We start from the raw sequence: 6,004 nt of genomic DNA on the forward strand, positions 1-6,004 counted from the left end.
TTATTCTATAGTAAAATTGGAAAATGTCAAATTGAGAATATGATGTTAGATGTTACAAAAATAACCATGGGATCCAAGAAAAATGCTAGAGAACACCTATATTTCTTTGGTTTAGGAATTCTTGACTTGTAATTTATATATAAGCCCAGGCTAATTCTTGTCAGAGCTAAAATACTGGACTGCTCCTATATGACTTTAGCCATGCAAATTGTTAAGGCCATATCATATGTAAAGCCACTAGAGGATAGGATCTTACTTTTAGAAAACTATAAAAAGGCACATGTATTCAGCTCAGAAGCCATTTACAGCTATGTTGTTCCAGCTATAAAATGCTACACATTTTATTTTTTGACCAAGTTGAGTTAATATGCATGCATTATAAAGACTACACCTTTTATAAGAGATATACTTAATACTTAGGAGTTAGATTTCTGTATAAAGATTATTGATGATAATTAGGTCATCAGCCCTTGGTCTGTCATCTCCCAAGTTTCATTAAGCAGATCAATAAAAGGCAAAAACTAGCAAAAGCATTGAAAATTAAGGATGTAAAACAATGCAGTCACTTGCCAGGGTATGGGGAGAACTCCCACTAACTCTTACAACAGTAGACAGAAACATATCTAAATTAGTCCTCTACTGAAGAAAAACAACACAGGCAGCAAAAGTGTAGTCATGAAGAGGCTTGGCCCCTTCTATATCACCCATAAGTTTGTAGCAGCCATCTATTCAGAAAATTCCAGAAGCAGCCAGAACTGTCTCATTTTCATAAGCCCAAAGGTGACTCTCTTCCTCCATCCAACTGGAAAATACAATTCCCAATATACCATACAGAGATGAAGGCCATAGAAGCAGAGCATACTGGGGATTGCAGTCTTTCTACAAACTGAATATAGTCAAAGAAGAAGGATGTACTTCCTGGGATATAACTTGTTCTCACAGCAAACAAACAACAAGCAAACAAGCAAATAAAAATCTGCACGGTAAAGACAGAATAGTCTTTCCCTCAGATCAATAGAGTTGTGCCTTTTGATGACCTACTGCTCTGCCACTCACTAGCTGTGACCTTGAGCAAGTTATTTAACTCTTCTGAGTCTGTTTCATCTTTAAAATGAATATAAAATTACTCCCAATCTCAAGTGAATAATGAATAACATATATCAAAATGCCTAATATAGAATTAGACTTATATGAAGTGCCTAATAAATATTATTTTTCCCTCCCCCCGCCGGTGTGACTCGGTTGAGTGTCATACCATGCACCAAGAGGCCGCTGGTTCTATTTCTGGTCAGGGCACATGCCTGGTGGTGGGCTGGATCCCCAGTAGGGGGCTTGCAGGAGGCAACTGATTGATGTTTCTCTCTCATCATTTTTATCTCTCTCTCCCTTTCCCTTCTTCTCTCTCTAAAAATCAGTAAAAATATTTAAAAATATATATTATGTTTTCTTCTTGTGGCATATATTAACCACCTTTGCAGCATTACTGTGTACATAGTATATATTGGACATATATGCCTAGAACTGTGACCTAATAATCTTCTGTGCAGGAATCTAGTTTAATGAAATAATCATCCTTAACTCACATAGATGTTTTCTACAATGTTATTCATGAGAAAAAGTGTATATATTTTAAATGTGCAAAAGTAGACAAATATGAGGAAATAAAACAAGGCCATTAAAATATGATTATGACAAGTGTTCAATAGCATGAGATTATTTTATTTTATTTTTAAATATATTTTTATTGATTTTTTACAGAGAGGAAGGGAGAGGGATAGAGAGTTAGAAACATCGATGAGAGAGAAACATCGATCAGCTGCCTCTTGCACACCTCCTACTGGGGATGTGCCCGCAACCAAGGTACATGCCTTTGACCAGAATCAAAACTGGGACCCTCGAGTTCGCAGGCTGATGCTCTATCCACTGAGCCAAACTGGTTAGGGCAGCATGAGATTATTTTAAATTTGTAATTTTCAAAACATAAGATAAATATAAGTAGCAAATTCATTACAAACAACTGGAATGATATGGTAAAATGCTAACAATTGCTTTGAGTGGAAGGAAATAGGGTGATTATATTTAGATAGAAACTTTCCTTTGATGTTCAAATTTTCAATAAGAAATATATATATATACATATATATATATCTTTTATAATTAAACACTATTAAAAATAAATACAGAACAGTACAAACTTTCTGTCTCAGATAGTCTGATTTTACCTGAATATTACTCTCAATACCAGCATTAGTCTGCTAGGGCTGCCATAAGAAACTATTAGATACTAGGTGGCTTAAACAACAAATTTATTTTCTCATAGTTCTGGAGGCTAGAAGTCAAAAATCAAGGCGTTGGCAGGGTTGGTTCCTTTCTGAGGCCTCTCTTTTTGGCTTGTAGATGCCTTTCTTCTCCCTGTGACTTCACATGGTGTTCCTTCTGTACATGTATATGTCTGTGTCCTAATTTCCTTGGGGACACTAATTATCTTAGTTAAGATCCACCTTAATGATCTCATTTTAACTTCTTTACCACTTTAAATACCCTTTCTCTTAATATAGTCACATTCTGCTTACTAGGGCTTAGGACTTATTTGGAGGAGCACAGTTCAGCCCCTAACAACGCCCCTTACTAGATTATTTTTAAGCACTTAACTTACCTAACTTCCTATTTCATTAAGAAGTCAATTATCGTGCTCGCTTCGGCAGCACATATACTAAAATTGGAATGATACAGAGAAGATTAGCATGGCCCCTGCGCAAGGATGACACGCAAATTCATGAAGCGTTCCAAAAAAAAAAAAAAGTCAATTATCACAAGAAAAATACAGATATCATAATGTACTGAAATCACCTGTTTTGTTCTTTTATCCCCATTCTGTCACTTAGTATCTATGTGACCTTGGTTAAGATAGTCAAAATACCAGAATCGCAGTTTCTTGACCTGAAAAATGGGGATGATAATAAGCATCTCATTGGGTTCACTAAGACCCACACAGTGTGCTAAATATTTTACCTGTCTTATTAGATTTAATTTTTAAAAAGTTCATATCAAGGTATTACAATAAAAAAGTACATATCAAATGGCTTAATATATTCTCCTTATTTTTCACAAGCTAGAACAATATGGCCTTCTTTATTTTGTGGCCAAAGAACCTTTATTAATAAAGTTGTCAATTTTTTAACATTATGACAGGAATATAATTTGTGATAAAGTGTCCACCAAATAAAGTGTAATTTTTCTTAATATATTTTATTCTCATTTTGAATCTAATGCCACAAAAGTATTTTATTATGCAAAAGAAGACCATCATTATTTATATATGGCAAAAAACCGCAGTGTATAGGCCTGATGTCCTCACTTCTAACAAAAGAGCAAGGAACAGCCTGAAGTGATTGAAGATCAGCATCAAAAGATTAAAAAGTTAGGAAATGTGCTGAAGAAATGAACCACTCTTTGTTTGTGAAATAATGAGTTATACCACAATTAGATATCCCTTCACACCTGTTAGAATGGCTATTATAAAAAAGACAAGAAATAATAAGTGTTGGCAAGGACATGGAGAAAAGGGAACCCTTGGGTATTGTTGGTTGGTAAATTGGTGCAGTCACAATGGAAAACAGTATAGAACTACCGCATGATCCAGTAATTCTTCTTCTGGGTATTTAGCTGAAAAAAAGAAAATATAACCTGTTCAGATATATGCACCCATATATTCACTGCAGCATTATTTACAATGAGGATATATGGAAATGTCCTAAGTCTCCATCAACAAATGAATGGATAAAAAAAGGTATGGAACACTACTCAGCCATAAAAAGCTAAATTATTGCCATTTGCAACAACATGGATGGATCTTGAAGGTATTAAGCTATGTGAAATAAGTCAGACAGAAAAGAACAAAAATGATATGATTTCATGCATACATAGAATATAAAACAATAAAGTGCAAACTAACTGACAAAACAAAACAAAAACAAACTCATAGATATAAACAGCACAATGGTGGTTACCAGAGGGGAAGGAGGGTGGGGGAGAAAAAGTAGGGTAAAGGAGGTTAAATACATGGTAATGGAAGGAATCTAGATTTTTGGTGGTGAGCACTTAATAGTGTATATAGACATCAAATTACAATATTGTACACCTGAAATTTATATAATGTTATTAACTAACATTCCTTCAATAAATTGAATTTCAAAAAACAAAGATGGGTTACATTCAGAATTACATACATGAAGCAAAAGGTGTCTTTTCATTGTTAGAAAATTTATTTTTCTTTATTTTTAGAGCTTCTGTTTTTCCTTCAGTAAAATATTATAATTTGCCTTCCTATTAAGTCCCATTCCCAATATTGAATACTTAGTGTGAACACAGTAGACTGAATTAAAAAAAATATTGCTCATTCTAAATAAGAAGAGGTGTGTAATCCACATATTATGTGATTGTTATCAAGTCATTTACATCTCCCACCACCTTGAATATCACATTCCACCCAGATGACATTTTGTTGACAGATCTTATTCCTCATCTCTTCCAGCACAGTGTAAATGTTTGAAGATTAAGACTGACCACAAGAACATTTTCAGGAAAACCAATTTGTATTTCTGCTCATCCTCTGTCCTTGCTTTGATCCTATACTAATATCCTTCTTCTATGGTGACTAATTTCTTTTACCTTTTAAACACCTATATATTCTCTTTTCCATTCACAATATCATTCATGTGTTAATCACAATGATATCTCTGAAATTCAATTCTGACCACAGGTCTACAACATTTAAAACCTGTTAAACACCCCTCATTATTGTCTTCAGGATCAAGTTCAAAATCATCAGTTGGCAAACAGGGCTGTCTATGTTCTCACTCCTGCTTATACCTCCTGCCTTTCCTTTGTCTCATCATACCCTTAAAAACATTCTCTGAGAGCTTTCACATTTTCTGGAATGCTCTCCTTCAGATGTCAGAATGTCTTGCACCCCCATCTAGTTTTCTAGTTAAATACCACTTGACAGGACACAGGACTGACACTAAAGGGAGGCAAGCAAGATACCCAGGATTCAATATTTAAAGAGACACTTAACTCTCAGGCTTAGGCAAGTGCAGACTAAGCAAATGAGAGTGAGTGCTTCCTTAAATTTTGTACTCTGGGTGCCTCCCATGCTTCACCCTACTGGAAGCCTCCCAGTGTTCCCAGTCTACATCCCTTATTATTGTAACCAATCCCCCGACACAAACTATCCCTCCTTCCTTGCTTTATTTCCCCTTAGTATTAATCACCATCTGAGATATATATATAATAAAGAGGTAATATGCAAATTGACCATCATGCCCTTGCACAAGATGGCCACCACAAGATAGCTGGCAGGGGAAGGCATTTGGGGGTGACTAGGTCAGCATGGGAGGGAAGTTGGGGGCAACCAGGCCTGCAGGGGAGGGCAGTTGGGGGTGACCAGGCCTGCAGGAGAGGGCAGTTGGGGGTGACCAGGCCTACAGGGGAGGGCAGTTGAGGGCGACCAGGCCAGCAAGGGAGGGTAGTTGGGGGTGACCGGGCTGGTAGGGGAGGACAGTTAGGGGTGACCAGGCCAGCAGGGGAGCAGTTAGGCATTGATCAGGCTGGCAGGGGAGTGGATAGGGGGTGATCAGGCTGGCAGGCAGAAGAGGTTAGGGGCAATCAGGCAGGCAGGCAGGCGAGTGGTTGGGAGCCACCAGTACTGGAATGTGAGAGGGATGTCCAACCCTGGTTTAAACCGGAAGTCAGACATCCCCTAGGGGTCCCAGATTGGAGAGGTTGCAAGCTGGGCTGAGGGACACCCATCCCGTGAATGAATTTTGTGCACTGGGACTCTAGTCCTAACTAATAAAGAGGGAATATGCAATTTGACCCTCACGCCATTGCAAAGATGGTGGCACCCACAGCCAATAAGGAGGGAGTATGCTAATTGACTGCCCTGCCCTCAAAGATGGTGGTGCTCACAGCCAATAAGGAGGGAATATGCTAATTGACTGCC

General features: G+C 37.5%; 1 non-coding gene across 1 annotated transcript; it reads left to right on the forward strand.

Annotated features, from left to right (window-relative positions):
• The first annotated feature begins 2,689 nt into the window (after positions 1–2,689).
• Positions 2,690–2,796, forward strand: LOC111825099. The gene has a single exon (XR_002828202.1). It is a non-coding gene; the product is annotated as a U6 spliceosomal RNA (small nuclear RNA).
• Positions 2,797–6,004: the final 3,208 nt, after the last annotated feature.

The sequence above is a fragment of the Myotis lucifugus genome, unplaced genomic scaffold, assembly GCF_000147115.1.
Source record: "Myotis lucifugus unplaced genomic scaffold, Myoluc2.0 scaffold_13, whole genome shotgun sequence".
Taxonomy (NCBI): Eukaryota; Metazoa; Chordata; class Mammalia; order Chiroptera; family Vespertilionidae; genus Myotis; species Myotis lucifugus.